The following is a 24,220-nucleotide window of genomic DNA, read 5'->3' on the forward strand; positions in this document are numbered from 1 at the left end:
ATCAGAAGATAAATATCAGAAGATTGATATCAGAACTTAAGTATGGGAGGACTAACAGTTAAGGAAGGAAGCTGATTTATAGGAAAGAAGATCGAGACTAATACAAAAGAAGATATGCATGGAAAGAGTTAGAGGGCTGAAAGAATTGTATAAGATATCTGATTGATATATTTTAGGAGACAAATTAATATTCCATATCAATTAGAAGTTATCTTGTAACTGTGTACTATATAAACACAGACATAGGTTTACACTATATGTGTTATCATTATCGAGAAGATCATACATTGTAACCTAGCAGCTCTCATGATATTTGTTCATCACTGAGAGAGAACAGTTCCATTATAACAGAGTTTATTATATTGAATATATCTGTTTACTGTTACTTGTGTTCGAAATCGATTTGATTGTATTCTACACTGTATTCAACCCCCTTCTACAGTGTTGTGTGACCTAACAATTGGTATCAGAGCTTATTTGTTAACACATAGACAATAAAGATCCAAAACAATCATGTCTGAAGAAGTAGAAAATCCAACCAAGCCCACCAAAACTGAAGAAACTAAAAACACTCAAATCCACAGTCGATATGATACTATTAGGGTTCCCATACTGAGACCTTCTGAGTATCCCATATGGAAACTGAAGATGGCTATGTTTCTGGAAGCTACAGATCCAGAATATCTTGACAGAATTAATGAAGGACCACATAAGCCAACCAAGCTCTCTGTTGTAGTTGTAGATCAGCCAGCAAAGACCATACCAAAGGAGAAAAGTGAATATACAGCTGAAGATATCTCATCCATTGCCAAGGATGCAAAGGTAAGGCATTTGCTGCATAGTGCCATTGATAATGTCATGTCAAACAGGGTAATTCATTGCAAGACTGCAAAGGAGATATGGGATGCTTTGGAGACAAGATTCCAGGGAACTGATGCAATCAAGAAGAACAGGAGGACTATACTCACTCAAAAGTATGAGCACTTTGACTCAAAAGGTGATGAGTCATTAACTGACTTATATGACAGGTTTGTCAAACTCTTGAATGATCTGTCACCGGTGGACAAGGAATATGATCTTGAAGATTCAAATCTAAAATTCCTTTTAGCTCTTCCTGAAAGTTAGGATTTGAAGTCTACTACAATAAGAGACAACTATGCTCTTGATGAAACTACCCTTGATGAAATATATGGTATGCTCAAGACTTATGAACTTGAGATGGATCAAAGAAGCAAAAGACATGGGAGAAATCAAGGACAGTTGCTCTTAAGGCTGAGGAGGAATCCCCCAAAGTGCCTGTCTTAAAGAAAGGCAAAGGAAAGGCTCTCATCATAAAGTCTGATTCAGAATCATCAAGTTCTGATGATGATGATTCAGAAATTGAAAGTTTACCTAAAATAGATGCTGATGAAGAGATGATGAAATTTTGTACTCTTATGGTGAAGGGTATCATAAAGATAGCCTACAGGAAATTCAGAAGGGGAAAGAAGTTTTCCACGAAAGGGTTCAAAAAGTATGAAGGCAAAAGTGCAAAGTCTGACAGTGGAGACAACTCACATGTCAAATGCTACAATTGTGGTGAAAGAGGCCACATATCTCCTGACTGCAAGAAAGGAAAGAGTGATAAAGGCAAGGCACTTGTCACAAAGAAGAAAAGCTGGACAGACACTTCAGATTCTGAAGATGAGGTGAACTATGCCTTGATGGCAAATACTGATGGCAGCCCTGAAACTGCTGAATTAAAGGTACCTGAAACCATGATATTACTGAGTTGAGATTATATCTTAAAACCATGTTTATTAGCTACAGAGATCAAACTTTAACATGTGAAAGATTAACTTCTGAAAATCTTGCTTTTAAGAAGAGGAATGATTGTTTAGAAAAAGAGTTAGTTATGTTCCATTAAACTCAGAAAGAGAGAGATGATGCTTTTTATGTTAGAGATGAATTGCTAAAATTGAATAAATCTCTCAAAACTGAGTTAGAAAAAGATAAAGAGATTATCAGGACTTGGACTAACTCTGGCAGAACAACTCAGAATTTATTAAGTAGTGGAAACTGGAAAGAGGGCTTAGGTTATGAAGATGATAAAAGTGAAAAAGGAACTGAACAAATTGAGCCAATTGTTGTTAAACAAACTGCTAAGCCAAAGGTAAATCCTGTTAAGTTTGTAGATAAAACTGTAAAGTCTGATTCTGAAAAGATGAAAGAATCCGTGACAGAAGTTCAGGAGAAGTCAACTTCTGACAAATTAGAACAGGATAAACGAGCTGAAGTCAATATAGGCTTAATGATAAAGAAGCAGCTTAAGCATAAGCGGAAAGAAATAAGAAATATCAACAAGGTTAAGGCAACTAGGAAAATAGGAATGGAAAGGAAGGTATGAATAAAAGTAATAATTATATGCCTGCTCCTAATGCTCCTAGAAAGAAATGTTATAACTGTGGAAACTCTAACCATCTTGCTTCTTTTTGCAGGAAGAATAAGAATATAAACTCTTTACCTCCTATGTCAGGAGTTAAGAGTCAGTCTGTTAGGTCTAAGCCAAAAAATCCTTATTTTTATTGTGGTAGTTTATGACATTCCATTTATACTTGTAAGGAATATCATAGTTTATACTATGATTATTATCAAATAAAACCCTCTTTAAAGAAAGTTGCTTTAATTCCTTCTAGTGTAAAGTCTGATGCAAAGTCTGATATAAGTTCTGATAAACAGCATGTTAGCATAAATTCTGATATTAAATCCGCTGCAAATGCTAACAAACTTAAAAAGGCCAAAGGATCCAGGCAAGTCTGGGTCCTTAAAACTAACCATTAGTGGTCTTTGTGATTGCAGGGCAACAGAAAAAACATCCTAGTACTGGATAGTGGATGCTCAGGACATATGACTGGAAATAAAGCCCTGCTCTCAGACTTTGTAGAGAAAGATGGCCCAGGAGTTTCTTATAGAGATGGCAACATGGGAAAAACTCTGGGATATGGCAATATTAATCTTGGGAATGTCATCATTGAAACAGTAGCTCTTGTCTCAGGACTTAAACACAATCTTCTGAGTGTGAGTCAAATCTGTGATAGAGGTTATCATGTGGATTTCTTTGAAGAACACTGTGAAGTTGTAAGTAATTCTAAAGGCAAAGTGGTTCTGAAAGGTTACAGGCATGGTAACATTTATGAAGCCAGACTTTCAACAAGTTCTGATGGTTCTGCAATCTGTCTGTTGAGTAGAGCATCAATTGAAGAAAGCTGGAATTGGCACAAAAGACTCTCTCATTTAAACTTCAACAACATAAATGAGATTTTAAAGAAAGATCTTGTGAGAGGACTGCCAAAATCAGTATTTGCTCCTGATGGCCTTTGTGATTCATGTCAAAAGGCAAAACAAAGAAAATCTTCTTTCAAGAGCAAAACTGAGTCATCAATTCTTGAGCCTTATCACCTACTGTATGTTGATCTATTTGGTCCAGTCAATTTCATGTCTATTGCAAAGAAGAAATATGCTATGGTTATAGTGGATGAGTTCACAAGGTACACTTGGGTGTACTTCTTGCACAAGAAGAATGAAACTGCATCTACTCTAACTGATCATGTCAGACAGCTGGATAAGTTGGTCAAAGATTCTGTTAAAATTATAAGAAGTGATAATGGCATTGAGTTAAGAATTTAATCATGGAAGAGTTCTGCAAAGAGCATGGAATCATACAGGAATTTTCTGCACCTGGAACTCCACAACAAAATGGAGTTGTAGAAAGAAAGAACAGGATTCTCATTGAAGCTGCATGAACTATGCTTGATGAAGCAAAGCTGCCAACCTACTTTTGGGCTGAAGTTGTGCAGATTGCTTGTTTTACACAGAATGCAACACTCATAAACAAGCATGGAAAAATACCATATGAGATGGTGAAGAAAAAGAAGCCAAATCTGAAATACTTTCATGTATTTGGATGCAAGTGTTTTGTTCTTAAGACTCATCCTGAACAGCTGTTAAAATTTGATCTAAAAGCTGATGAAGGAATCTTTATTGGATATCCACTTTCCACAAAAGCCTTCAGAGTCTACAATTTAAGAACTAGGGTTGTCATGGAATCTATCAATGTATCTTTTGATGATAAGAAGATTACTGGACTTGAAGATTTCAATGATCACGATCAGCTGAGATTTGAAAATGAAGACTTAAATTCTGATTCTGTAAATTCTGATGACCTAAACTCTGATCCTGTAAGTACTGATGTCATTGAATCTGTGGTAACAAATCCAAAGGAAAATGCACATGTCTAGGGGGACCAAGCTGAAGATCCTACCACATCTCAAGACTCTCAAGAAGCATCAGAACCTGACACTTGCTCTTCAAGTTCTGATTCATCTAGTTCTGATGAGCCAAATTCTGATAATTCTGGAAACTCTGATACTTCAAATCCTGAAGGATCCAAGTAAAATTCTGAAGTCTCAGAGAGCATAACTACATGGGGAGCATCAAAAAATGCTGATGGAGACAGCATGGATCATGGGGGAGGATCCAGTTCTAGAAGTCAACTTTAATCTGCAAGGAAGTGGACCAAATCACATACACCTGACTTAATTATTGGAGATCCTGAAGCAGGTGTCAGAACTAGAACTCCAACATCAAATGAATGTCTCTATCATTCTTTTCTATCTCAGACTGAACAAAAGAAAGTGGAAGAAGCTCTTCAAGATGCTAATTGTGTGCAAGCAATGCAGGAAGAGTTAAATGAATTTGAAAGAAATAAAGTCTGGACCCTAGTGCCAAGACCAAAGAACAGATCCATTGTTGGCACAAAATGGGTGTTCAGAAACAAAACTGACAGTGTTGGAATAATTACAAGAAACAAAGCAAGGCTGGTTGCTAAAGGCTACTCTCAATATGAGGGTACTGATTATGATGAAACATTTGCACCAGTTGCTAGATTAGAAGCCATAAGAATCTTGTTGGCTTATGCTGCTCACAAAATTTTAAAGTTTTTCAAATGGATGTGAAAAGTGCTTTTCTTAATGGAGAATTGGAATAAGAGGTCTATGTTGAACAACCTCCAGGCTTTGTAGATTCAAAATTTCCAAATCATGTCTACAAGCTTGACAAAGCACTTTATGGCCTTAAGCAAGCTCCTAGAACATGGTATGAGACTTTAGCTCAATTCATTCTAGAAAGTGGATTTCACAAAGGTACAATTGATAAAACACTGTTCTACCTCAACCATGGAAATGACTTACTTTTGATACAGATATATGTTGATGATATCATATTTGGTTCTACAAATGCCAAACTGTGAGAGGTTTGTAAAGCTAATGCAGTCAAGATATCAAATGAGTATGATGGGAGAACATACTTATTTTTTGGGCCTTCAAGTCAAGCAAAATGAAGAGGGTACTTTTATCTTTCAATCCAAGTACACCAGAAATTTACTGAAGAAATTTGGAATGCAAGATTGTTCAACTACATCCGCTCCATGGCCACTACAACCAAGTTAGATAAAGATACTGGTTCATCAGTAGATATTACTAACTACAGAGGTATGATTGGTTCTTTACTATATTTAACTGCAAGTAGACCTGATATCATGTATGCTACCTGTCTTTGTGCAAGATTTCAGGTTGATCCAAGAGAACCTCATTTAATAGCTGTGAAGAGAATTTTCATGTACCTTAAGGGTACAACTGATCTGGGATTGTGGTATCCTAGAGAATCAGATTTTAAGCTAATAGGTTACTCAGATACAGATTTTGCAGGATGCAAAATAGACAGGAAAAGCACTAGTGGAAGCTGCCAATTTCTTGGAGGCAGATTGGTTTCTTGGTTTAGCAAGAAATAGAAGTCAATTTCCACATCCACTATGGAAGCAGAATATATTACTGCAGGAAGCTGTTGTGCACAGATTCTTTGGATGAAGAATCAATTACTGGATTATGGGTTAGAATTTTCTAAAATCCCTATTTATTGTGATAATCAAAGTGCTATTGTTATGACAGGTAATCCAGTTCAACACTCAATGACAAAGCACATCAGCATTAGGTACCATTTCATAAGGGAACATGTGATGGAAGGTACAGTGGAATTGCATTTTGTCCAACAGATCAACAACTAGCAGATATCTTCACAAAACCACTATATGAAGCTACTTTTACAAGACTGGTAAATGAACTTGGAATGGTTTCAGGTTCTTTCTCTAAATCTGCTTAGTTTTTGTTCTCATGCATCAGACTTTATGATCAGTGTTTACAGATTGTTTTATTGTCATATAATCTGTGGTAAAATTGAGAATTCATTAAATATTGATTATTATCTGATGTGGATCTTTATACTCTGACAGTGTTTTGAATTTTATGTGATTATTCAATCCAATGAGGATAATTGTGCTAGATGTTGACATAGTAGTCTTTAACATACTAGAAATCCCATGTTTGAATTAGTTGTTTATGTGGAAACTCATTAACACAAGCAAATTCTGATTTTGAGCTTAGTCAAGTTTACTTTGTGTATCTTATTACTAAGTCACAAACTAGATTCTTGCTTCTTATCTGTCAGATTCTGATGTCAGTAAATATTAAGAATGAACTAGATGCTGATAAGCCTCACTTATCAAAAGAAAAGAAAAGAAAAGAAAAGAAAAGTCAGGTACTCCTTTGAGATCTAGAATAAATATGTGGAAGGGAAGACCCAAGTACATTGCTGGTATTAAGTAATATGCATTAGAAAAGCAAATAAATTTTCTTGCTGACTTTTCAAATTCTCTGATTACTGGAGAAATACTCTGACAACAGCATAAATTCTGATAGGCAGTCGTGACTCACCTAAACTGAGAAGCCACTGTAAAAAGGAATTTCAAAATATTCATAAAATGAGCACAAACAGTTGAGGTGGATTCTTGCATAAATTTGTTCTTGAGTAGACTTTGTGATTGATGACAGATTTTAAGCACTTTTTTTAGTTATGCCTTATTTCTAAGATGTACTGAAGTTTATCAGAATTTAATCTTTATCTGAAATTCTTCTGAATGCACACACTTTCACTCCATATGAATGATGAAAATTACTGTGGTGATTAAGTTGTTTGTGACAAACAGTTATGTGTCATTTGCATAAATTCTGAGGACAAGTTCTGATGATTAAACTCTGAAGAATCAGATCAGTATTTGTATGAAGAATCACAGAAAAAGATATTCACTTTTTGAGTTCAGAAGCCATATTCTGATGACTGTTAAAATATGATATAAGTTTAAGTTCTGATATTAAATCTTGATGGAATCCTTGATGCTTACGTGGTATTATTCTTTACTTGACTTATTTGTGGTAAAAACTGAAATAGTCATATTTAAATCAGAATATATTAGGGTACGATAAAAACAGTCATAATCATTATGGTTTAGTGGTAAACGTATATGTCCTAAAAAACTACATGTGCACAGTAATTGTAAATTATTTCCTGTGCTCATTAACTCCTGCTTTAACTTTTTACTAACTGTTATTATTACATATCGGTCTAGGGAGACGAGGCATCATTATTTTTTTTACTCTTAATCCTTAAACAGTCCTCGTGTCCCTTGGTATTCCATTGGCTATTTAAATGACTGATCATTCTTCGGTAAAATCACCTCTTGTCATTTCTCTCAAACAATGGCACATTTTAGTTGGTTTTACTGCTATGGCACAGACACTGTGACCATTTTTAAAAATGGAATTCTGACTTCATATCCTATCAACAACATTTTATACGACATCTGGATTCAACTTCCAGACAACATTAAAAATGATCTGTTGTCTTTCCAAAGAGAAGTTCATCTCCGTATTCTTAAACAGGAGGAGAAAATCATTCGTCTTGTTGTTCTCTTTGTTGAAAGTAGGAAAAAGAATTAAATGTCATCCATCCGTATCTCTTCACCATCAGCTTTGTCAGGCTTCTTAGATCAAGGTTGTTGATGATAACCATATTAGAATAGGACTATCTTGTAATTTTTACATACAATCTATAAATTTATGAAATGTATTCATTTGATATATTAATGAAATTTCCTTTAATTGCAAGATTTAGTCTCTGTTTTTCTCATATTATGTGACTGTAAATGTTCTAATTGTAATTTGTTAATCTTTACTTCATCTATTTCAACTATATATTTTGATGAATGTTTTGATTCAAATTATGGTCAATAATAAATTGTGATGATTTGAGAAACAGTTGAAGCACATGTTCATGCATCAGAACCTGTGACAGTTGGAGCTGAGAATGTTACTTCTCAGAAAGAAACTGCAGCTCAAAGTTCTGATATTTGAAGAGGAAGTCTGTATGTTCTGAAGCTGCTAAAGCAACTCCTTCACTGGCAAGGAGACTAAAGAAAATGAGGGCAGAAAGGTACAAGGCCAAGCCTATATCTGAGGATTCAACTGAAGCTGAGGAAGGGGATCAAGAATCTCTGATTTCATCAGAACCAGTAGTTAATGAAGCTCTGCCATTCCCTACTCAAGCTCAGAATACTGTGTCAACAACTCCTGTCTCTCATATTAAAGTTAGAGATGATGCTGAAGAACAAACTACAACTTCTGAAATAGATATTCACAATTTGAATATACCAAATGTTCTTTATCTGGAAGCTCCATTTAAAGAAGCTCAGCAATCTCCAACTCATTTTCCAATTTTAAATGCTGAGATACCATCTACACCAACCACACCAGCTCTGGAGATAAATTCTGATGTTCATAATTTTGATAATGTTATTCCTGAATCTTCAGTTGCTTCACACACTCTTGTGTTATCAGAACATAATGAGTCTTCCTCAAGTTCTGAAGATAATGTTTTTGTTAAAACTCCAGTTCCCATTCTGGGCATGGAAGCATTGGTGAAGAAATTTGTTGAAAAGGAAACACCTATTCCTTGGGAGTATACTCACAGAGGTGTGGAGTGGACCAAGAAGTGGAATGACACTGATTTCATTCCAAGCCCTAATGTTTTGACAGAGCATATTGCTAAAGCTGATGAGTTGCTTACAAATGCTGATTTAAAGACACAACTCAAGATCACTGCTCTATCTACCAAACATCTTCAAGGTCTACATTCTTCTACTCATGAGAAGGTTGATACACTAAAGGAAAAAGCTGATAAGCTAGATCTACAGATCAAGCTTGACAAGAACAGGTATGTCAGACCTACTCTTGAGAAAATTGAAGCCATTGAGAAGATTCAATAAAAGCAACATGCCCAAATTGCTGAGGTCCTGGCTAACCAAGTTTCTCAGAAAGCTCAATTGGAAGAAATCCAATCTTCAGTAGAACTTCTTCTATCTCTCTTACTTCCCGATGATACCAAAAAGGGGGAGAAGGTAGTTAAGTCCAAATGCTCACCTACTCAAATACTGAAGAAAAAGGATGATAAAGGTGATGACCAGGGAAACTCTGATAAGAGTAGAGGTCAAGGAAAAGTTTAAGGAAAATCTTCTACACAAAACAAGTCAAGTTCTGATGTTGTGAATGATAAAAGTATGAAGTCAAGTTCTGATAAACAAAGTCTGATGTCAAGTTCTGATATTCTGATTCAGTCAGGATCTAAAGACTCTCAGAAGTTTTTACAAACTCTGAAGCTAAAAGGGAAGCAGACTACTGTTTATTACAAATATCCTAAAATCCAGACACTTTATGAGGAGATAGCTAGAAGATTATTTCTGAAACAAAATCCAGGAATGGATTTGGAAACTCTCAAGGAGGAAGAAGCTAGATTTGCAGCTGAGAAGACAAATCTTAAGTCTAAAGCTTCTGATGCGAAGAAACCTCCAAGGCCTAAGGAAAAAGGCATTGTGATCAAACTATTGCTAGTACAAAGAAAAGGTTGACGAACCTTTAAAGATTGAGAAAAAGATAAGTTCTTCCATTCCAGTCTATCAAACTATAATACATGATGATGATTTTATAGAAGATGTCTGTTCAAATTCTGAAGAGAAGAAAGATAATTGAAGAATCTGATGTGTTATTTTATATCTAACCGCAAGCGCACGATGTCTATTGCTAGTACAAAGTGGTAAGTGCAGGTCGTATCCACAAGGAGACTAAGTTTTAAGAATTTCAATTTAACTGTTATTAATTATTTCCGAGAGAAGAACGAATGTTGAAGGTTTTTAACTAGCTTAATAATGTAAATTAAATATGTTTTTAAATCAATTAACTAAAGGTCTAGGGTGCAGGTTCACCATGTTTACACCAAGCTAATTATAAAAGTATAGAAATCCAGTGGGTCAAGTAATTAAAGTAAAAGTTAATCTTTCGCAAGCATTAACACTTTCAGAAATCCAATGATGCTCCCGCTCTCACTTTCAATTCTGCTATCTTATGTGTGCCTCTAGTGAGTAAAATCTCTCGATCTATTACCCTCCTAATGCATACAGATAATCTATGATATTGGCCAATTACACAGATTAAGTATTAAAACATATCGACTAGAATTACTTTTTACCCATTAAACTACTAATCAAATTAAAGCATATTCATGTTGCAAACATGGCTTCCCTTTACGCCCTAGAATGAAACTACTCACTCATGCTAGATGTAAAAGCAATAAAAACAATGATGAACGCCATGTAAAACATATATCAATGAAAACAAGAGAATAAAAAATACCTTGAACTTTATACTAATGGAGAATAATGAATTCAAGCTAAAATAAGTGTATCCAATGAAAGAGATGAAGAAAAACCCTAGTTCTCTATAATAGTATGTACGTATGTATCTTTATTGTTAGCTAATAATAAAAAATCTGAAGTCTAGTCTAATAATAGAAGTATTTTATTATTCTAATCAAATTACAAGTGAGAGTTCTAGACCGAGTAGGATTCTGTAATTAAAATTCGTAGCTGCCTGTTCACTGCAGTTTTTGGGCTGCTCCATTTGGATTCTCCTTACTGGATCACCTCCAAATTAAAGAGAATTCCGTGGGCTTCGCGTTGACTATAAGATCGTCAAAATCGGACTTCTGGATCTCTAGAAATGGCCCAAACAATATTTGCAGCCCGGGTAGTCCAGTATTACGAATTTTCTTCTATTTTCACTCCAAAATATTCTAGAATTTCCTTGTAACCTACAATAAAACATCAAAACCTATTAAATAAATATCCAAATTATTGCAAAACAGAATTAATATGAGAATAAAATCATATAAAATATATATAAAAATATATTATATCAAACATCCCCACACTAAGCATTTGCACGTCCTCGGGCAAATAAGTGAAATAAGAACTAAGTCCTAACTAGCTAACATCGTTTTCGTAGATGGCACGATTGCACTGAGTGAATGCAACAAACCGTTAAACCCCTAGGCAGCCCTAGTAGGACGAGTTTTGTCTCGTGAGGGCTTGTAGAAGATGTACCCACAAAATCAAATATTTTTAATTACCAAGTCTCTCAAACATGCAACATATCATGGTACTCCACACATGTAAAGCTCAATCACATAACAACCTGAAAGTGTCTGAAAAGTACAAGTACTCTCACTTAAGCATCAATTAACACAAAATAATTCAAGTATGCACACAATTTCTTGATAGACAAAAATATCATGAAATAGACATCAAAGTCGCAATCAGTGAGTGAGCACGCTATGGATAGAAATCACACGTGATTATCAACTCACACAAGTGTATAGGTGTAAGTGTTTCACTCAAGTTCAATCAATGTACATGTGCTACCATATGCCTGGTTGTCCATTGAATCTCCACTACTTCATATACATGCATACATAAATCAAAAGGTCTTTGATAAGGTTATAACGAGGCTTAGGTACTGGTAGGATATCAAGGAAATGGCTAACAAGTGGCTAAATTGATAAACCTATAGAGCATACTGTTTACTTCTAATTAAAGCACCCAACATGAAAATTAGATCATGTAAAAGATGATAAGTCTCTCACAAGCATTAAATTTCAAAGCACATATAACCCATGTACTTTCCCCACTTTCATATTGTAACAAGCAATGAACACAAACTTGATCTTGTTCTTTTTTTTAATTTTTTTTTCAAATTCAAGTAATTCTCCAGTAATCAAGGACAATGAAAAGTCACCAAGAATGAGCTTAATACCAGCACATCCATGGATCATCCCTTTCAGATGACATTGCATTTGCCACCCAATGATCTCAAAGGAGTACTTGATCTTTCTTTTCTTTTATTTTTCTTTTTTTTTAAGATTAAGTAGCTATTTTATGTTTATTCCCACTGAAATGTACCACCTTAACAAAAGAAATCCCCACACTTAAGATTCACCAACCCTGAAGCTGAATCAATTTGCTCTACCAGTAAATCAAGACATGAATAAATAAGTAGGCCCAAGAAATTTAGATTGGTGATATATGAAATGAACAGGATATAAGTTCAAGTGGGTTCACTAAGGATATATTTCCCATGGTTACTGTTTAGATACATGAGGTTTATCCTAGTGCCTTTATCATTTTCATGCACACAAGTATCATGTAGTCTCAAAATGGTTTAAAACAAGTTCTAGAGCAACATGCAAATGATGAACATCACACAACAAACGAAATCGATTGATAAAGAATGCATCAATCATAAATTAGGCTCAAATCCTCACAAGGCAAAAGCATGCTCGACTAACTGAAATTAACTAAGAAGCATCTCAAGTTTTCAAATTTTCGCAAGCACACACAAAGAATTATAAAGCATCAAATGATTTCCACAGATATGACACTCAGAATTAATCATGCAAAATTAATTAACACAATGGGTACTTATCCATGCTAGAATGCTCTTGAGACAAGACAATTATATACAAAATGTTTTTTTTTTAATTTTTTAATTTTTTTGAATTTTATAATATATAATTTTTTTTTTGGATTTTTTTTAAATAATATTATTGAGAACACATCCCCACACTAAAGTGGTTCATTGTCCCCAATGAACTAATATATAAGAAAAAAAAATTACACTAAAAGATTCCTAAAAAAATAAAAAAAATAATAATAAAAAAAAATATATATATATATATATACAAAGAAAAAGAAAAAAAATGTATAAAGAAAGGTTAGAGAAACTCCCCAAAATATTGGCATGAAGTGCTTCTTGAGAAAGAGATAAGATAGGTTGCTCCATAATTAAAAACTAGGGGCACAGCTTCATAACAAAAGGAAGGTAGTCCATTAACTATCACCAATAGTTGTGCAGCTCAGCCGGTTATTTCTAATAGGATTTTTGTATCTGATGCCACCAAGCTGCTGAGTAAGACAAATGGAAGCTGACTTGTTGCTGAGTTGTTACGAGGCTGGTGGATGATGACTAAGCAAATGCAGACAGAAAGATTTAAAATGGGCTGAAAGATTTGAAATGGGCCGATATTAACAGCCCAATTAATGTGTGCAGGAGAAGCAAGATTTATGGGCTGGACTGAAGATGGACTAAAGATCAAAACATGGGATGGCCCGAAGGCGACTTCAGTTGGGCTTCGGGAATCTGACTTGTGCACCACACGCGTGAAATAAATTAACAGAAATAGACGTTGAGCGCACCGCATGTAATAACCCCAATTTTTGGAATTTTTGAAACCCTTATAAATAGTGTTTTGCTGATTATGCTGAATAAGAAAATTTTTCATGCCACACTATGTAGGGGTTCTTTTATTGATCTTCTGAGATCTTATTAGTACTCTATATGGTATATAAGTATATGTAAAGATCGGCAGAATCCAAATTCGAACACTTTGATTTTTCCCGGAAATTTACCAGATACAGAAAGAATTGAGTATAAGGTAACAGAATAAAAAGGATTTAAATTCGAGGATTATAACAGAGGATCATAAAAGGAATACGATGTATTGAGAAAGGTTAAGGGAACCCAAGTAATAAGATCTCGGGTATGATCCCTCAAACGATAAATGAGAACGAAAGTTAAGCGAACCGTATAACAGATCAGCGGTCATTAGCCAAGTAATTAGAAGCTAATCAAAGAGGTTAGTGGGGATGATGTCATCAAACCAATAAGAAGAGGACAAAGGTAGGAGGGTGACATCACATGGTGACATAAGTATGACCAAGCAAAGTGTGTTGTTGGTTGAATTAGAACCACACAAAAGTTACCATGGTAAAAAGGTAATAAAACAAAACAAAACAAATCAAAAAAAAACAACCAACCAAGCCAAAACATTTCATTTTCACCAATAACAAAAAGCTGTGTCATTTTTTCATCAAGCTCTCGGCTTTTTTCATTTTCAAAGGAAAGAAAAATCCAAAACCAAGATCCAAGCTTTGTTAAATCATGAGGTAATTATCTAAGGTTCCTTGTACGTAGATATGGATATCCTACGAGTTTAAGCTTCTAATTCCTTCACAATCTCTTCCAATAAATCAAGGAAGAAGATGGTGAATAGTAACCTTCAAGAAATAACTTTGGTTTTCTTGATTTTGATGAAAGTTCAAGGTAGCTTAAGCATAGATCAAGGCTTCCATGGGCATTCCAAGGATCTTTCATTGATTAAAAGCTTCAAGGAAGGTATAACTCTAAATTATCTTAGCATTAAGTTGTTTGGTATAAATGATTATGATGATGGAATGATAGATTAAGTGTAGTAGTTGTTTTGTCATTTTGATATCTTAGTTGTTAAGTGTTTTTGTTGATTTTGGGAGTTAAGAGTAGCACTAGTTGTTCTTGATGATTCATGGTAGTATTTGGGCTTGGTTTAAATGGTTTAAAGTGGTTGATGAGTGATATTGTCATATGGTTGTATTGGGATTGATTGGTGATGGTTTGGTGTTGAATTGGTTTGGTAAAAATTTGGGTAATCGCGTAAACATAGCCGTCGTAATGTCCGATTTACTTTTGACTGTTTTTGTTCTTAACATTAGGACCCGTGAACTCACTGCTAGGTTTTGACCATTTCCATGATTAGATAGTTCATGTTACGAGCTTCGTTTTGATATGTAGTTCGTTTGATTCCGATGTACGGTTTAGGAGAAACGACCGTTTTAAGTAACGGCGTTTCGCGACCAAACCATTACCCCTCGCCTTACTTTGAAACCTTGGTTAAGGACCTTAAATGACTAATTGGGGTATGAAAAATTTATGTAAAGTGGATTATGCAGTTGGTAAGGCACTCGCGAAAGAATCGCCTTAAAACTCTTAATGGTTAATTTATAAAAAATGGTGGAGCCGAGGGTAATCGAGCGACTTAAGTGAATCGTTAAGCGCGAAAGCGAACGTTAGGACTCTAAATGGTTAAAGTCTAGTTTCTTAAGCGACCGGGGTTTAATTCCGACTTATGTTGTTGTTCATAGGTTATCGGACCCACTCTAAGCTTAAGTCTATCCGGGAGCACTCAGGCAAGTTTTCTACCCGTTATACTGTTGTTGTGATGTATATATGTATATGCATTATCTTGTGATAAGTGCATGATTGTTATTAGCAAATCTTGCGATATATTGGAGCATGTTGATATGGTATATATGCATGCTTGTTTCGTAATCTTGATATCTAATTGTTGATTCAAATGCTTATAGTTGCATAATACCTATGCTAGAGATAAGCAGTAGTTGCGTATATCCTTAGTATAGGGGACCCAAAGTTAAACATTTTTCAAACCGGGAGTCGATGTTCCCGAGTATAATATATATATATATATACACTTATATATATATATGAATAGTTTTCAAAACTATTATTCGAATAAGGTTTATTCGATAACTTTATTTTTATTAATGAATATTATTTTGAATATTCATTCGAGGGCTTATGACTCCGTTTATTTTATTAATGAATATTATTTTGAATATTCATTCGAGGACTTATGACTCCGATTATTTATTAAATAATATTCTTTATTTTATTAAAGAATAATGTGTCGATAATCAAACTTACTTTTGATTATTCAAATAAAGATATTACTTTCGTATAAGTATATCTTTGGTTATTTAATATTCATTTCAAGTATAAGTTTTACAACTTCTACTTCAATTATTTTTATAAAGATTATTCTTTATGGAGATATTATTTAAATAATAATATTCAGATATTTTCTAATATATTGGGACTGATTTATTTTATTAAATCAGCATCACTCCAAACATTCTTAAAAATGTTTTCGAGTCTTCAAAATGATATTTTAAAGGTTAGGGCGGATCCCAAAGCTCATTTTTATATTTAAGATCCTCCTTTCAAAGGGGATTTAAATACTCGCTCAAAAACTAAAGGGATCCGGATCTGTGGTGTATTTTATATTCGCAACAAGGTTGCTACTCTGATAAAAGAATGTTTAATTACTTACCCAACACTCAGGAAGTAAAATTCTTGGAACAAGTTAATCCATTAACAGGCATCGCCTGGGAAATATCGGTGAGTTCTCCTTTCCAACTAGATACGTCTTCTTGGTGGAGTCGTATCAACAAGTTTCTACTTGGGGAAAGGGGGAACGAGCTTTATGTTTCAGAGTCATGGATTTCATCTGAACTAGGAGTGGCGTAAGTGGTCGAGTGGCGCCGGCCCAGTCTTATTATATTGGCCCAAATGGCCCGGAAGTTCCACTAAGACGGTCCATTCCTTAGGAGTCCAGTGTTCGGTTGACAAGTAAATCCGACAGGTTGTCCTCTACATGTAGAAAATGGTGGGGTTGTACTACTGCGACTGATCATCGTAAGTGGTCTTCCTGGCGCGACAAACTCCCGTAATGAGTTCATCATCCAATTGGATATTTCTGCAACACTACCCAGAGCACTTCGATAGAAAGGCTACGGTTAGGAGATTGTTGAGTGTTGGCAGGGTCAAGTTTTCAAAATGATGTTTGCATCAAATGAAGTATCTCATAACTTCATTTTATTTTGATGATATTTTAAAGATTGATTCTATACAAGTTTTGTCTTGTAGCTTAATCTATGGGATGAACTATTTATTCATTGAACGGTGGTAGTTCAAGTAGTATTCGGAAAAGATATAAGTATATTGGAGTATCTTGTAACTTCATCTTTTAAACTTATATCTAGTTAATGATCGTCTTATGAATGACAAAGGTTTCAGAAAAACGTTGAGACAAGGTTAGATATATGAGATCACCTTGCAACGATATTTTTATACAGTTATAAACTGGAACTCTGTGGATGTTATACATGTCAAAGGATTTCAAATGTTGTGAAAGGTATATATATATATACTGAATATTTTGCGACTTGGTCGCGTTAAGATATCAAACTGGGTTCATTTCTTCTTGACCAAGACTTTCTTGAGTACAATGAGAATGCTCATATATTGTTAATCATTATACACATTATTTTGGTGGGCTTGTTTCTGACCCTTGCTTTCTTCTTTCATCACACAACAATAGATAGAAAAGATGAACAAGACCAAGCTTCCAATTCGCAAGCGGTTAGAAAACATTCCGCAGTTTTCTGGAAGCATTGATGTCGCCGTAGCTGAGGTATGAGCTACCAATAGGCTAGGTTTTCAACTATTGATGAACCAAACTTATGTATAATATGAATTGTAATAATGGCAAAGAAATGTAAATTTATTCAGAAACCCTTTTAAGGTATATTGGCATATAATTTTGGAATAAACTGACTCGTGTTATTTTTTTTGGATATTCATCTCTGAGACTATAACTTGTGGTGTGTGTGTTTATTGTGGGTTCACAGTCCAGAGTAGTTGATTGTTTATTAAGATTGGGTGTTATTAAGGGAAATGGAACTTGTGACAACCCGGATCCCCGACCCCGGATTTGGGGGTGTTACACCGCAGGGTGAAAAACGTGCACCGCAGGGTGAAAAACGCGCTTGTTTCCCGAAGCTTTGCACACCGTAGGAATAAATCAGCTCTCCGTGGCACGTAAAATGACTGTAAACTTCACAAATAATTAGACCGAAGAGCACTCCAGAATTAACTTTATGAGCCAAAAATTCACACCATTTTTTTAACATCTTCAATAATTGTAATAATTATTTCCGGTATTTCACAAAATGTCTTTACTACCTAACAAGAATTCTTCTTATCCCTGAAACACTTCACACCAAAATAATCAAGGCACCTTGCGGGAGTAAAATAATACAAGAAATGGCTACCTAAAAAAATCTATAAAAATATTTGCAATAATAATATAATAATATATTTCTAATAATAATAGTAATAGCTATAATATAAAAAAAAATTACATTACCAACACATTGGGTTGCCTCCCAAAAAGCGCTCCTTTAGAGTCATTAGCTTGACTTCTAACCTCGATTTAAAACTCAGTACCGAGGTTGTTGAGACGAACTGTCTCCAATTTTCCAACAAATGCACCATCCACATATAATTTAAGGCGCTGACCGTTTACCTTAAATTTTCCCCCATCAGATCTCATTATTTCAATAGCACCATGAAATTTAACATCAGTAACAGTGAATGGCCCGGACCATCTAGATTTGAGCTTTCCAGGAAATAGTCGAAGCCTCGAATTAAATAATAACACCTTGTCACCAACTTGAAAATCACGTCGTTGAATCATCTTGTCATGCATTCTTTTCGTTCTTTCCTTGTACAACCGAGAATTGTCATAAGCATTAAAATGAAGCTCGTCCAACTCATTAATTTGAAGAAGTCTTACTTCACCCGTAACTTTCAAATCCATGTTGAGATCTTTGATAGCCCAAAAAGCACGATGTTCAAGCTCAACCGGCAAATGACATGCCTTTCCATAGACAAGTCGATATGGAGTAATGCCAATAGGGGTCTTATAAGATGTCCGGTAAGCCCACAAAGCATCATTTAACTTCAAATACCAATCTTTTCGAGACTTTGCAACCACCTTCTCTAGGATGCTTTTGATTTGACAATTTGAAACCTCAACTTGGTCACTTGTCTGAGGATGATAAGCTAGGCCAACTTTATGAGTAACATCATATTTTTTCAACAATATTTCAAATTGTTGATGATGAAAGTGAGAACCACCATCACTAATCACTGTTCTTGGAACTCCAAAGCGTGGGAAGATAATATCTTTAAAGAGTTTCATCACAACCTTTGAATCATTGGTTGCGGATCCAATAGCTTCAACCCACTTAGATACATAGTCAATAGCAACCAAGATGTATTTCATCCCGCAAGAAGTTAGGAAAGGTCCCATGAAATCAATACCCCATACATCAAAAATTTCAACTTCTAGAATCCCGGTTTGTGGCATCTCATGGAGTTTAGAAATATTACCTGTTATTTGACATGCATCGCAGGCCAGACAGAAAGCACGAGCATCCTTAAATAAATAAGGCCAAAAGAAACCAGATTGGAGCACTTTTACAGCAGTTTTAGAAGGACCGTGATGACCTCCACATGCTAGAGAATGACAATGCCTAAGAATGTCATTAATTTCAAACTCGGGAACACATTTACGAAAGATACCATCAACGCACTTTCGATACAAGAAAGGGTCATCCCAGTTTAGCATCATGATATAACCGTTTCCGCTGTTGATAGGTCAATTCTAGAGGATGAGATCCACTAACACAGAAATTTGCAAAGTCTGCATACCAAGGAGTTTCAGTAGCAACTGCAAATAACTGATCATCTGGAAAAGAATCGTCAATAGGAGTGTCTGATACGATATCCGATTTGAAACGCAATCGTGAGAGATGATCTGCAACCACGTTCTCAGCACCTTTCTTGTCCTTAATTTCTATGTCAAATTCTTGGAGTAACAGAATCCATCGAATAAGCCTCGGTTTTGCTTCCTTCTTGGCCGACAGATATTTAAGTGTAGAATGGTCTGTATGAACAATGACTTAGGAACCAATGAGATATGTTCAAAACTTGTCAAGAGCATAGACAACAGCTAGAAGCTCCTTCTCTGTAGTAACATAGTTCACCTGAGCTTCATCCAAGGTTTTACTTGCATAGTAGATTGCGTGCAATACCTTGTCTTTCCTCTGACCGAGAACTGCCCCAAAAGCATAATCACTTGCATCGCACATGATTTTGAATGGAGGATTCCAATCTGGGGGTTGTATGATAGGTGCAGTGACCAAAGCATTCTTTATCCTGTAAAAGGACTCCAAACAAGCATCAGTAAAGACAAAAGTGGCATCCTTAAGCAACAAGTGAGTGAGGGGTTTTACAATTTTTGAAAAATCTTTTATAAAACGTCGGTAAAACCCCGCATGACCTAAAAAACTCCTCACTCCCTTGACATTAACAGGAGGAGGAAGTTTCTCAATCACTTCAATTTTTGCTTTGTCAACTTGGATGCCACGTTCAGAAATAAGATGACCAAGTACCACTCCTTCATTGACCATGAAGTGGCATTTTTCCCAATTCAAAACCAAGTTAACCTCTTCACACCTTTTAAACACTTTAGAAAGATTATGTAGACATACATCAAAATTAGAACCATAAACACTGAAATCATCCATAAGTACTTCCATAGTAGACTCAATGAAATCAGAAAAAATGGTTGTCATGCAACGCTGAAAAGTAGCAGGGGCATTGCATAATCCAAATGGCACTCTTCGATATGCGAATGTACCGTATGGACATGTAAATGTAGTCTTTTCCTGGTCATCAGGGTGTATAGGGATCTGAAAGAACCTTGAGTACCCATCCAAATAACAAAAGAATTTATACTTTGCAAGTCTTTCTAATATTTGATCAAAGAATGGAAGAGGGTAATGATCTTTTTTTGTGGCGGTGTTTAACCTGCGATAGTCAATACACATTCTCCAATCAGTGACAACTCTAGTGGGAATTAATTCATCTTTATCATTTTTTATCACAGTGGTACCTCCTTTCTTAGGAACTACTTGAACCGGGCTTACCCATTTTGAGTCAGAAATTGGGTAAATAATCCCCGCATCAAGTAATTTTAAGACTTCCTTTTTAACAACCTCTTGTATGTTAGGGTTCAAACGGCGTTGTCCCTAGATGTAAGGCTTATGATCTTCATCTAGATAAATTCTATGCATGCAAAAGTCTGGGCTAATCCCTTTAAGATCATCAATACTATACCCAATTGCTTTTCTATGCATATATAACACAGTAAGAAGCTTAGAAATTTGACCATCATCAAGATTAGAACTAACAATCACAGGAAAAGACTCATTATCATCAAGTTACATATACTTGAGATTAGATGGCAAAGGCTTTAACTCTAATTTCTTTACCTGAGGTTTATCAAAAGAAGTAATAGTGTTTGTTACCTCACAACCTTGACTTGGATCAGCCTTCCTATCTAACTCAAGAATCAACGAGTCAACTTCAGCATGTCCTTCCCCTTCCGAAGCTTCAAGCATAAGAACTGCTTCCAACGCATCATTCAACAAAATTTGAGGTAGCTCATCATGAACAATTTCATCAATGATATCAATCCTGCAACAAGTATTCTCAAGCAAAGGGGATTTAAGAGCAGAGGTTAGAGTAAAAGTAATTTTATCATCACCAACACTCAAAGTTAGAGTCCCACTTTTAACATCAATAACAGCACATGTAGTACAGAGGAATGGCCTGCCCAATATTATAGGGATTTGGCTATCCTCTTCCATATCCAACACTACAAAGTCAACAGGAATATAAAATTTTCCAACCCTGACAGGCACATCTTCTAAAATACCCAAAGGATATTTTATAGAACGGTCTGCCATTTATAATGTCGTGCATTTTAACTCTCCCATGTTTAATTTTTGAAAAATTGAGAGAGGCATGACAAAGACACTAGCGCCTAAGTCACATAAAGCTTTGTCAATAAATAATGCACCTAAATGACAAGGAATTGAAAAACTTCCAGGATCTTTAAGTTTATGTTAGGTCACACACACACTGTAGAGGGGGTGAATACAGTGTATAGTACACTCAAATCGAACTTTAAGAACTTAAGTAACAGAAAACAAACTTTATTGAAATAATAAACTCTGTTACAGTATGGAACTGTTACCTCTCAGTGATGAACAAATATCACGAGAGCTGCAAGGGTTACAATGAATAATCTTTTCTAATAATGATAACGCTTATAGTGTAAACCCTATGTCTGTGTTTATATACTACACAGTTACAAGATAATCGCTAATTGATATGGAATATAATTCTGCTTCCTAAAATATATCAATCAGATATCTTTTCTTCCAAGTATTCCATTCCTCACGGAATTCCTTCTTCATGCATATCTCTTCTTATGTTTATCTCGATCTTCTTTCCTTTAATCAGCTATTGTCCTTATCTGATTGTCCTTCAGCACTTAAGTTCTGATATCTATCTTCTGATGATTATCTCCTGATAATATAAGTACTGATATCCTTAAGTCCTGACTTCCAGTATAAGTGCTGATCAACAGTTAAGTACTGATTTATCCTGTTCACGTAAGATTCTGAAAGCTAAACATAAAACATATTAGCCATGACATTATCAAATATATCTAACAATCTCCCCTAACTTGTAAATTAACAAAATATACAAGTTTAATAGATATTTGATGATGTCAAAAACATTAAGTACAAATGCATGAGAAATAGACCAGATAACTACAACTTACAGTCCTTAAAATTTTTACCAATTTCAACTTCTGATAACAACTTCAATCTGTATAAATATCATAATTTAAGCAGTTGTAGATCTTCGACTTGGGTTCTTCATTTTCTGATCTCTCTGATGTCAGGAGTTGTTCTGAGATAGTTCTTCAACAAACATTTCTCAGCATATCTTAGTTCATCAATCATTCTCCTTTTAACATCTTTAAGCTCTGCAGTATCTTCACCAGTTTGAAAGATTGCAGCTCTGAGATCATTAATCTTTGCTTTTCTCAACTCCTGATCTAGTCTTATGACATAAGCTTTGTCAGACTCAAGATTGAATTCAAGTCCCTTAATACCAAGATACGTTCTGATCTGTGCAGTATTAGGCTTCATATCAACAATATCACCATTGTGATCTCTGTACTTTGGAACATATATGCTGTCAGACTTAACAGAATAAAGCCTTTTCTATCTCTGAATCTGTTCTTTTAAGTAGTTTGCAGCAGTCTCTGTTATTCTGTCATCCACTTGAAGTAAGAAAAGTACATGCTCCAATTCTTCAAAATACTTCAAAGGAATGGCATTTTATCTTATATGATAAACCCTACCATCTGTCATGAAATACAACATGATGTATTCTTTCAAGTAGGTATGGTAAACCATCTATACGGATTCCAGTTGATTCAATCTCTCAGGAGTTGCTCCAATACCTGGTTCACTCAAGGAAGTTGGATCATTGGTAGTGTTGTGTACTCTTCTTTCATCAGCACTTCCCAATCCAGTTTTATCTCTAGCTTCCTTTCCAGTAACTACTCTTGCTTCAAAACCACTTGCAGTAGTCTTCAAAGATTGAGTCTGTTTTGCTTTAGTGAATCCTGGTAGGAGTGTCTTTGATCTATTTTCTGATATCAAGTTAACTTGAGCTCTGTCAGAGGTTACTTGCTTCTTCTGAATATCAGAACTTACAATTTCTTGACTCTGAACAACTTGAGCCATGTCAGAGGTTGTTTTAAGAACTTTTCTTGAAGTCAGAGCAAGATCATCTTTTTCATCAGCAATTTCTTCTTCCTCAGGAGGTACATAACCCTTGATAGGTTCACCAACCTTTTCTTTACCCTTGGATCTTGGATCTATCTGTGGTTGTGATCTAGCCAATGTTGCTTCAGTATGTGTCCTTTCTTTGATCACAATGCCTTTAAGTTTTGGAAGTGACTTTTTACTAGAAGCTTCAGATTTAGATGTGACTTTCTCTGATTTAAGTCCGGCTTCTTCTTCCTTTAAACTTTCCAAGTCCATTCCTGGATTTTCTTGAAGAAATAACTGTCTTGACATTTCCTCATCAAGATCTAGAAGTTCATCAGAACTTATCCTTTTACCAGCAGCAGAACTTATTATTTTCCCAGTATCAGAACTTGTTCTGTGACTAGATTGTCTTGATGTAAACCTTCTACCTTGACTATGACCGCTACCCAATCCAGAGTTTCCTTGGTCATCTTTTCCATCATCCTTTCCTTGCAGTGTCTTGTTGGTTTTGCATTTGGACTTAATTACCTTCTCCCCCTTTTTGGCATCAGCAGGTAGTAAAAGAGAGATAAGTAGTTCCACTGAGGTCTGGATTTCAGTAAGTTGCGATTGCTGAGAAGCTTGATTTGTCAGAATTTGATCAATCTGAGCTTGTTGCTTCTCTTGAGTTTTCTCAATATAAGCAATCCTGTCAATGGTAGGTTGAAAGAACTTTTTCTTATCAATTTTCCAAACTTGTTCCTGTTT

Source organism: Apium graveolens, chromosome 9 (assembly GCF_009905375.1).
Source record: "Apium graveolens cultivar Ventura chromosome 9, ASM990537v1, whole genome shotgun sequence".
In the NCBI taxonomy this organism is placed as follows: Eukaryota; Viridiplantae; Streptophyta; class Magnoliopsida; order Apiales; family Apiaceae; genus Apium; species Apium graveolens.